Source organism: Ovis aries, chromosome 1, assembly GCF_016772045.2.
Source record: "Ovis aries strain OAR_USU_Benz2616 breed Rambouillet chromosome 1, ARS-UI_Ramb_v3.0, whole genome shotgun sequence".
Lineage (NCBI taxonomy): Eukaryota > Metazoa > Chordata > Mammalia > Artiodactyla > Bovidae > Ovis > Ovis aries.
Window position 1 is genome coordinate 78,501,562 of NC_056054.1, and position 11,636 is coordinate 78,513,197.

Consider the following 11,636-nt stretch of genomic DNA (forward strand, 5'->3'; position numbering starts at 1 on the left):
TTTTATTCTAGGATACTCTCATCATCTACTTTCCATAACGGAGTAGCAGAAGACTAGAAATATCACTAGAAATGACTGGCCTAAATATTCTCAGGTCTTCCCTGGTGGCTCAGATGGTAAAGAATCTTCTGGCAATGCAGGAGACCCAGTGTCAATCCCTGAGTCAGGAAGATCCCCGGAGAAGGGAATGGCTACCCACTCTCGTATTCTTGCCTGGAGAATTCCATGGATAGAGGAGTCTGGTGGGCTACAGTCCATGGGATCCCAGAGAGTCGGACACAATTGAATGAGCATGCAACTGCATAAAAGACAAAAAAAAAAAAAAAAGTATTGAGGACCCCAGTTTGGCATCAGAGAAGATGGGTGTATGAATAATGAAGTTTAGTAGGGGCCCACTGCTGGGTGGCTCTGTTTCATGCTATTCCAAGTAGTGGTAAGACCTGTGAATAGGGTAACCCAGTGCATTGCAAAGTTTGGTAAGGAGCAGAAAAGAGTTCACTGTTGACTGGATTATTGCTAGAGCAGGAGGTTGAGTTGTGAAAACAATGGCCAATCTTGGTTAACAATTTAGGAGGAATTGCCAACTCATTCTTTTTCTGTATTGCAGTTTTGCCTTACAAACAAATTTATTTAAAAGCCAAGTTATGCAGACACAAGCATAAATGCTATCTCTGTAAATGTACACATTAAACATAGACACTCTTCATGGTCAAGAAACATCAAAGATTGAAGTCTAGATGGGTCAGCTTCTTGAATCTTATTCTCTAGGGCCACCACACCCCAGACAGTCTGTCTTTCTTGTCGTCACTGAGATCTTTGCCATTTGAGGCTGATTCATCCCAGCCTTCAAGGGCCAGGGCATTTCTTAGCATGCATTGAACTCAGGCCAATCTATTGTTTCACACTATTATTGTTTAAAAGACAACGTGTACTAGAAATGTGAAACAGGAAATGTCTATCTGACCTTATTACCGGAGAAGAAATTTTCCAGAGTCCATACACTGATGTAACTATTTTCACATTTTAAAAAACTGTTTAGTGGTCAAATCTTTGGAAGAATTAATTGCCTTTGCTATCGTGGTCACAGCATAAAGCTTATTGTTGTTTAGTCACTAATTCATGTCCGACTCTTTTGCAATCCCATGGACTGTAGCCTGCCAGGTTCCTCTGTCCATCGGATTTCTCAGGCAAGAATACTGGAGTGGGTTGCCATTTCCTCCTCCAGGGGATCTTTCTGACCCAGGGACAGAACCCATGTCTCCTGCATTGCATACTTTTTTTTTTTTTTTTTTTTTTTACCACCGAGCCACCTGGGAAGCCCATAGAGCTTATCACTCTTTTAAAGGAATAGAACACTGTAACTTCCACAATAAGCTTTCATATTATTTTCAAATTAGTTTTTTTTTCTCAGTTTGTGTGTGTTTGTGAAGCAAATGTATTTGAATGTGTTAATTTTTGTTTTCTTTGGAGGGTCCTTATACAGAAACTTTTTCTCCATCTTCAAAATCAATGACAAATGCCCCCCCCCCACCCCAATCCCTTCTGTTCCAGGACTGTTTTGTAATTTCCTGTAAACAGCAGTAGGCAACTTCAGTTTATTCTGGCTGGTTGGTTCACTATTCTTGCAGTACTTACACTGGACATTTCTCTAGACAGCTAATCTCGTTTTTATTTTGGTCCTATTCTCATCAGCACCAATCCAGTGCTTTGAAATGAACTGAAATGCTATGCTCTTTGAAGAGATGACGATTAAGCCTTAAACTGGGTCCAGGGATGAGGTGAGGAGGAAAAAGCCCTCATAAATCTGGTATTTTTTTTATCCTGAGAAGTGAAAAGCAATAAGCAGTACTCTATAAAGAAAGGAAACGATAATTACAAGCTTTTTCCCTGACCACTGTACTCTGTCCTTGGTTTAAAGAAAAGCAGAAGCCAACCAATTATTTAGTCCTCTTGTATATTTAAGGGTAGAATTTGATTTTATATATATATATATGACATTAAGAAGTAGAGATCTTAATTCAAGTATGACCATATCTTTTCTTTTTTATTTATTATAAGTAGTTTCATATTGTAGTTTTATATCAGTTTGTATCCATGATCTTTTTTTCATCCTGTGTGTTATGCATCTGCTAAACTCCATTTTGTCCCATTCCTTTCAGTTTTTTCTTCTATAGACAATTTTGCAGAATCCCAGAAATTTTTTTTCTCCAGCTAAAATGCTACCACCTGTAGCATTATTTCTAATATTGATTTGAACTTCCTTATTCTAGCATGCACTGTGCAGGTTGAATTTTTAAGTGTAGCTATAGAAAATGAGTGATTGGTGTTCAGCCAAGCTCAGTCTATGTCTTTGCATGACCAAAAATAATTAGGTGAAAGTGAAAAATTCAGTTAGCTATTGTTTCATCTGTCTAGTCCCCCCAAATTTACATGAATATTTTAGGAAATTTTCTTAAGTTGAATTCACTGAGTGTATATATTTTATGTATGTTGATGGCTAACTTTTTATTATGCAGCTATACAGTCAAACCTTTTCAGTGAAAAACAGTTTCAATTTTTAAAAAAACAGCCGTTTTGGAAACGAGGTCAATGGGTGTCTTGTTTTAGAGAGGGAGGGTTGGGAGCACATTGGAGTAAGAGGAAGTTCTATGTCAAAGGGCTCTGTGCACATTTTCCTGAACCACCTCAGCTGAGCGCAAATGTCATCTGTTATTTAACTGATTGTAGTAGCTGCCTTCTGCCTTTTCTCACATTACATCGTGAAATCAATAACTTATAAGTATGACAAATCTTTATATTCCACAGTTTCTTCTTCCTTCTCCCCAAGTCCTAACAGGTTCCTTTTCATCCTTTCTCAAGACCTCAAAAGCTACCAGATTGTTGTTAAAAAGCTAAACACATTTTGAAAGACTACTTACCATTAGCCAGAGGGGAGGTCCCGAGTCATCCAAATGTTCCCTAGCTGGAAAAGAAGCATGAAAAAATTTTCTGTTCACCTCTGTATATATGCCGTAGCATCCAGGTAAATCAGGGAAACACATTTATGACATCCAGTGAAGAAATGAAAGGGTAAACGAAATGCAATGTATTTCTGTGCCTTCATTTTCAAAGGATACAGGGACTTCATTTTTCTTCTCTTCTTCCAGCTTGTGTATTTCAGTTTTGTACTAAATCGTTCCTTGGATTCATAAAATATTAAAGGACTGTATAACGAAAGACTTAGATATCAAAGGCAAGTCACATAACACAGCCTCTGTTAGGTGCATTCATAAAGCTGACTCTATCAAAGAACAGTGTTAAATTAATAAGCGCTGGTTTCTCACCATGTTCTAATTTTATACTAAGTGCAGTGATCACAAGAACACTGAACAGGAAACATATAAGGATTTTGTCTGGGCAAATATTGACCTTAAAATTCTGACCTCTGACAATGTCAAGCATATTCTGTGGAAAATTGTGAAGTAAAATTTTGAAAATAAAGGACAACTTAAGTGTTTAAATATTTATGAATTGTCTTACTATTTTTAGAGGAAAAAAGTCATGCTGTTTATTTTTCAGAATGGGATATGATTACCATACCAAAATCTACAGAATGTGAAAAAGTAAAGTATCGAGAAAAACTCAATTGTTTTTATTCCAAAGATATAGGTAATAAATATGGATATATTCATAAGATATACATGGAATGATATATAAGGAACTAGAAACTGGTTGCCTTTGAAGAGAAGAATTGAAGACCTAACAGTCAGGGAGACTTTGTACAACTTACACTATTATATTTTAATTTTTTTCTTTGTACAGGTATAGCTTTTTTAAAAAGAAGAATGAGGCTTTACAAATACAAATATTTTACTGTAAGTCTCTATTTCTATAAAATTGAAAGTAGGTGCCTGATCAGTAGATTTTGTTACTGAAACCAACTTGAATTTGCTTGCCTGTCACAAAGCAAAACCTATTTACTGACATCAAGTCCTATTGAAAGAAAACACAGCATTTGTTTGCAAGGCGCTAAGCAAGAAGAGGACTTCCCTGATGGCTCAGATGGCAAACAATCTGCCCACAATGCAGGAGACCCAAGTTTGATCCCTGGGTCTGAAAGATCCCCTGGAGAAGGAAATGGCAACCCACTCCAGTACTCTTGCCTTGAGAATCCCATGGACAGAGGAGCCTGGTGGGCTGCAGTGCATGAGATTGCAGAGCTGGACACGACTGAACGACTAATACCAGCTAACACGAAAGCTCGAGAGCAGGCAGTTCATGTTCAGAAGACACGACATCCCCGATGGCTTCCAGGGAAAAGTTTTTAAAGGCAACATTAGAGTGAGGATATATGACTTTCTTCTGATTGACTGGTGGAGAGGTACCAGGGTGATGTTTCAGGGATCTTAATCAACTTCCTGGTTCCAGTCAGGCTGGGTTCTACATGCTTGTGGTCAGCATGTGGTCATGGTCGCTATCCTCTACCTGTGTTGGGAGGGTGAGGGTGTCTTAGTTTCTGCAGAAGTACTCAAAGATATGCATCAAATTCTTATGTATACTCCTTGAAGGAGAAACTAGGATGCTGTTTTATTGCTGACCTATTATTCTTACTTTTCTTGCTTAACTGCTTTTCCTTCATTTCTGTCTCACCTCGCTTCCTTTGTCAGTAACTGCTTGGGTCTGCTCTTTGGAACTCAAGGAAGGCCTATTAGACTAAAGCCCTTTTTCTACAAACAAGAAATGGGGGACACAGAGGGACTTTTGTATCCTGGAGGGCGCTTCTCAGTTTTGATCCTCCCTTGTGATTCAGCTGGTAAAGAATCTCTGCAATGCAGGAGACCTGGGTTTGATCCTTGAGTTGGGAAGATCCCCTGGAGAAGGGAAAGGCTACCCACTCCAGTATTCTGGCCTGGAGAATTCAATGGACAGTATAGTCCATGGGGTCGCAAAGAGTCAAACACTACTGAGTGACTTTCACTTTCACTTTTCTTTGATAACTCCTCGGTCCTGAGGGGCATAGGAGTGGGACTAGAAAGGGTATGGTGTTTTAGATGGAGAGGTTAATCATCAACTCCGTAGAAGAACTTGGTTTTAAGGGGACTCATTTTCAGTTCTACCCAATACCCATAAAGAGATCAAACTGGTCAATCCTACAGTAAATAAACCCCAAATATATTTATTGGAAGGACTGATGCTGAAACTGAGGCTCCAATACTTTGGCCACCTGATGCAAAGAGTCGACTCAAGACAAAAGGAGAAGGGGTCGACAGAAGATGAGATGGTTAAATAGCATCATGAACTCAATGGACATGAATTTGAGCAAACTGTAGGAGATAGGGAAGGACAGGGGAGCTTGGTGTGCTTTAAGACTTGGTTGAAACAAGTCAGACAAACTTAGTGACTAAACAACAACATAACCATGCTATCCTTTGTTTTGTTTACCCGGTAACATTTGTTGGTTTGTAACCTCTTCAGAATTCCCCAAATATTTTCACTAGCTCTTCTGGTTTTCTTGCCTTATTTAATATGTAATTATCATCTAAACTGCAGTGTTTCTTCCCTAATACCACACACAAAAAATACAAAGTCAGCTGATACAAAGCTTTAGTAGTTCCTGCTGCTGCTAAGTCACTTCAGTTGTGTCCGACTCTGTGCGACCCCATAGATGGCAGCCCACCAGGCTCCTCTGTCCCTGGGATTCTCCAGGCAAGAACACTGGAGTGGGTTGCCATTTCCTTCTCCAATGTATGAAAGGGAAAAGTGAAAGTGAAATTGCTCAGTCGTGTCCGACTCTCAGTGACCCCATGGACTGAACCTTCCAGGCTTCTCTGTACATGGGATTTTCCTAAGGAAAGTCTATTTGCTACTTTAACCCTTTTCTTTCCTTCATACTGGGCCAAGCTGTAACAGAATTATAAAGCTCGGGCTTTCAGAACAGAGACAATTCTGATACTCTTGTGTTTCTCTTGATAGCCATGCGGCACTCTGTCAACATTCTGTTTGATGTTACCCTCCTCTTATCCCATGGGACCCAAGCCAGAAGGCTCAGTAGCTGAGTATGAGGATAAATTAAAGCACCACTTGAAACTGAATGGAAGGTGTGGGCAGGAAGTGGGCCTACAGGGTATTAGGAGATTTGTCCATCACAGTTGACCACAAATCCTCCTATGCTACACTGGTGGCTCGGAAGGTAAAGAATCTGTCTTCAATTCTGGAGACCCAGATTCAACCCCTGGATTGGGAAGATCCCCTGGAAAAGGAAATAGCAAACCACTCCAGTATTTTTGTCTGGAGAATTCCATGGACAGAGAAGCCTGGTGATCTACAGTCCATGCCACAAAGAGCCGGACATGATCGAACAACTAATACTTCACTTCACTTCTCCTCGGCTAAGGTGTATCACTGGTTTTCATGCAAAAAGACAACCAGATAAAAAAACAAACAAACAAACAAATTGCTGTCTTAGTATTTGGTGTATTGGACTCATAGACATACCCTGGTTCTCCTTTTTTGTTAATTCTCATAGGGCTGAATTTTTCCCAATGGGAGTTATTTGAAATTAACAATATTTCTTCAAAATTGGTTCATTAAATCATTTTATATCAAAAAGGGCTTCATGTATAGTGACCGGGTGGGAGTTGGCTGACAGCTGAAATGATGAACAACCCTATTCAGTTCTCCCTATTGTGCCTGCTAGAGAATAAGAAACCTTAATCAACAAGGAGAGAGCAACTTCATTTACCTTTGTGAATTCTTTCTTCCAAGCTAGTATTTAACCTCAGGAAGAAATTACTTTTATATAACTGTTCAATATTTAATTGACAATGTAACATGGCCTTGTCATATTTAAAAGGCAATGTAACACAGTGGTTAAGAATGAAGACGTGGCATGAAACAGACCTAAATTCAAATTCTGGCTCTGCCATTTACCAGACATGCTGTGCTGGGAAAGTTACTTAACCTCTTTAATCATCACTTTGTTCATTTGTAAACTACATTTTGTTGCAAGGAGTTATTCTTTTTTAAATGTAGTAAGTGCATACCACAAACCTATAATATAAAGGGAATTTAGTAAACAGTTATTGTTATAATGCCTAAAAGATTCTTTACACTTAGCAACCACATAGAAATATCAAGGCAAGTACGTAAGAAGTGAGACCAGGCCATCTCCCACTCCTCTCCCCTGCCCCTCGCTCCTGAACCCACTCCTCTCAGGCAAACCAGCATTCCATGGACACTGCACTTGATGAAACGACCAATTCAGATTGCTAAATGCAGTGGGCAGTTTTCAGTACTCATTTCAGGTAATCAAGATGCATTTGAAATAGTTAATCTTGCATTTCTCTGACAGCTCTTTCTCATTTTTCTAATCTCTAAACACTGGACTGCTCCGGAGTTCAGTCCTCTGATCTTTTCTCTGTCCATAATTGCTCCCCTAATAACTTCATCCAGTCTTGCAGCTTGCATATCACATATAAGCTACTGATCCCACATTTATATCTCCAGTCCAGGTCTTCTGCCTGAACTCCCAATTTGTAGATATAAGTGACTGTTTGATCTCTACCTGGATGTCTTAAACTCAGGTAGATGTCAAACTCAGTTTGATGTCCAAACTCAGCATTCTTAAAATGGAAATCCCCAGTCTTTTCACAGTCTTGTTGTTCTTAAAGCCTTCCTCATTTCAGTAAATGACAACTCCTTCATTCAGTTGCTCGGCTACAAACTTTGGAATCAATCTTGACTCCTCTCTTCCTTTCTCACACTCATACCCAAACGGTCAAGAAATCCTCTTGACTTAACCTTCAAAATATCTCCAGAGCTAACCACATATCAACACTTTCTCTTCTGTAACTCTGGCCTCTCCCACGTTTCACTGTGATTATTGTTGAAAATTTCTGAACCAGTCTTTTTTCTTCCACCATTGCATCTCCAGACTTGTGCTCTCTAAGAGCAACCAACGTGATTCAACTATAACATAATTTATACCCTGTCAGTCTTCTGCTTGTGGACTTCCCTGGTGGCTCAGACAGTAAAGCATCTGCCTACAATGTGGGAGACCTGGCTTCAATCCCTGGGTCGGGAAGATCTCCTGGAGAAGGAAATGGCAACCCACCTCCAGTATTCTTGCCTGGGAAATCCCATGGACAGAGGAGCTTGGTAGGCTACAGTCCATGGGGTCGCAAAGAGTCGGACATGACTGAGCAACTTCACTCACTCAATCTTCTGCTCAGAATGCTCCCCTGACTTCTAGCCTCACCTAGAATGAAAGGCAGACAAACCCTATACTATACAATACGTCCTCATTTCCTGTACTCTCTGCCTTGGCCCCTGCTCCAGCCACACTGCCCTCCTTGGTTCTCCTTGAATATGCTGGATACCCTCTCAGATGAGGGTTTCTGCATTTATGTCTCTTCCTAGAATGCTCTTCTGTTGGATATTCACATGTCCAATGTCTCAGGTCCTTTAAATCTTTGTTCAAATGTCTTTTCCAGTATAGTTATTCTAACCAACTTATTTAAATTTACAGTTTCTCTTCGCTTTGTGCCTTGGCTCCCTCTTGCTTTATTTTTCTTCATAGAACTTCCACCATTAAAATTACTATATATTTTACTTATTTCTCTTGTTTATTTTCTGTCTTTTCCACCTAAATGTTGTCTGTAAAGTGAGGGATTATTTTATGACTTGTTTACTGCTACATCTCCTGTGTAGTATCTGACATTCAATAGATACTACTAAATAAAACTAAATCACTACTTAATAAATATTTGTTTTAATGCATGAGGGCATAAACACATTTGAGAAAATGTATTTCCTACCATGTATGATATAAAAACATACTGTGCAGGGATCTGAATTCTGCGTTTGACTGGGCATTCTATGAACTGTGTCTCCACTGTGGACTAATAGTTCCACCTCTGGGGCTTATTTTCCTAATCTTTAAAACCTATTTAAAAAATAAGATTATTTCAGGGAGTGCAGTCCCCTGTTTGCACAAAAAGGAATTTAATTCCTTCTTATTCCCCACTTCCCCAATATACTCACAATCAAAGGTTTATGTCAATCTTACTTCAGGAAAATTAGATTCCCTATAGAACAGTTTTTTTTCTTTTTAACTGTCACTGAAATAAATTGCCAGTTAGGTAAATACTGTATTTAGAGATGGGAGGCATTAAAGAGGCTTTAGTAGAATTAGGATCCCCCGTATTTTAGGATGTATGAAAAGGAAAGGGAAAGAGACATTAGATGCCTCTCTTCCTGTCCTTGCCCTCATATTAAAGTTCAAGTTAAGGAACAAGAAATGGAAAGGATTTTGCATTTTTCATGTTTAGTCAGGCTCATGTGGTTTGCATAGTCATAATACAATGCAAATAACCATTTTTGAAGTTTTAATATTCAGTGCCCTTTGTCCCAGCTAGGCAAAATAAATAGCTGATGTTTTGTACTTTGTAAATACATTGCAGTGTGGAAACCAAGGAATGTCCTAAAGCTTTTAAATATTTTAAAGGTATATTTACTGAACTATTAGATAGGTTTCAAGGATTTAAAAAAATTTTTTACATCCATTAGGATAAGGCAACATAGTAAAATCATATTGGTTCAAATTTCCCTGATTCTATTTTCTAATGACTAACTTTAAGGTTTATCTCCTGTGCTTACTTTTGAATGGATTCCCAATGGATTCTTTTAATTTAGCTAATGTATAACTTGATCAGGTCCTGAATTGGCATTTACTTAAGAAAGGCTGCCTTGAAAAATAGTGCAAATAATTTGTGCAAGTTAAGCTTGGAAAAGCAGAATCTTAAAAATATTAAGCAAAACAAACTTTAGAAGTGACTTGTCACATACAAATATTTCACTCACTGAGATATTTTAAAGCCCACGTTAAAGGGATTCTCGTTCTAGATCTGCTTTCCTTACATTTCAATCCCAAAACATCTTCAGTGTAAGCTCTTGACTGATCTGTCTCAAGTTTTTTCATACATCTCTCCTGAGCTTGGCATTTATCCTTTTCGTCCCTTCTGTCCTTTACCATTGAGTTTGTCGTCCTCACAAAGCTTCCTTGTATTTGTGTTCCTACACAAGTTTGTTTGTAAGTTGATGACCCGTTCCTGCCCTATATAGTATATACTGAGAGAGAGAGAGCAATATAAAATCTCCCCACCACCTCCTAGTGGGGCACTCTAAAAGGTTTCCAGGCATGAGAGTGAGATAACCGTTTCTGCATGGTGGTGTAATATCTAGCCTGTCTGGGGCCAGAGAGAGCAATGTGAGAAAGTATAAAAACGTGTATAGTAGCATAAATGTGCAAGAAATAGTTGAGTGTTTAAATGACATACTGCTATTTCACAGATTTGCAATATTTTTTATTCTGCTGCTGCTGCTAAGTCGCTTCAGTCGTGTCCAACTCTGTGCGACCCCATAGACGGCAGCCCACCAGGCTCCCCGGTCCCTGGGATTTTCCAGGTAAGAACACTAGAGTGGGTTGCCATTTCCTTCCCTTCTCCAGTGCATGAAAGTGAAAAGTGAAAGTGAAGTCGCTCAGTTGTGTCTGACTCCTAGCCACCCCATGGACTGCAGCTTACTAGGCTCCTCTGTCCATGGGATTTGCCAGGCAAGAGTACTGGAGTGGGGTGCCATTGCCTTCTCCGAGTTTTTTTTTTTCCCAGTAAGGAAATGGAATAGGCCAGGCATTAGTATTTTCATCGTTAACTTTGTAACACAGCAAAAAGAAGTATCTAACAGTTTGTAATGCTACAATAAAGTAAAAAAAACCCAAAAGTAGTCTTTCAGAGCTCATCATCAGGTGATCATCTCGTCCTCAACTTCTCTTGCTTCTCCCTGGAACAATAATACAATAAAACATTTGCATTTCATTGGCATCTGTACGCCAACCTCTGTTTTCTCTCCACTCATCTTCCTGAGCCTGTCAGTCTGGTCTGGTGCCATTCCCATACATTCCCATAGTACGCCATTCTCTTTTATTTAATTTTTAAAAATTTATTTTATTGAAGGATAGTTGATACTGTGTTAATTTCTACTGTACTCTCTCTCCTGGAATGTATGACACCATTTTCAAGTTTACAGTCCCTTATCTACAACTCCAAAATCCCAAAGGCTCTGAAAGCCAAAAGTTTATTTTAAAACTGGTGCCAAAACATATTAACAGCAAAATCTGATGTGAACAGACATGATGAGGCTATTCGTAATGTTGTTCTATTAGGGAAATGTTGCTGTATTTGTTTATTGGGAGGCTGTCCCAGGCTCCAGCAGAAGCCATTTCTGGTTATATGTAAGTACTGTCTTACGTTCTTAAAAAATCCACAAATAGTGTTGTTTCTGAGGCACTGGTGGCCCAAATTCTTTGGATAAAGACACACAGAGCTGCATGTTGCCTGATGGCTAGTCTGTGTCCCCTACCAGAGGGTGAGGTCTCTGGAGTCGGCCCTGATTCCTTACACCTGTCTGGCATGTTAGTGGGTCTCAACAAATGCTGAACCAATGATTAAGCAAATATTCACTATCGATCTAGCATATTTAGACATATCAACTTTCTCTGTTATATTTTATTTATCTGGTTACATATTCATTCATCCATTCATTCATTCACAGAGGACAGAAAGCTTTATTCATTCACACTGCTCCAGAGAAAGGCAGGA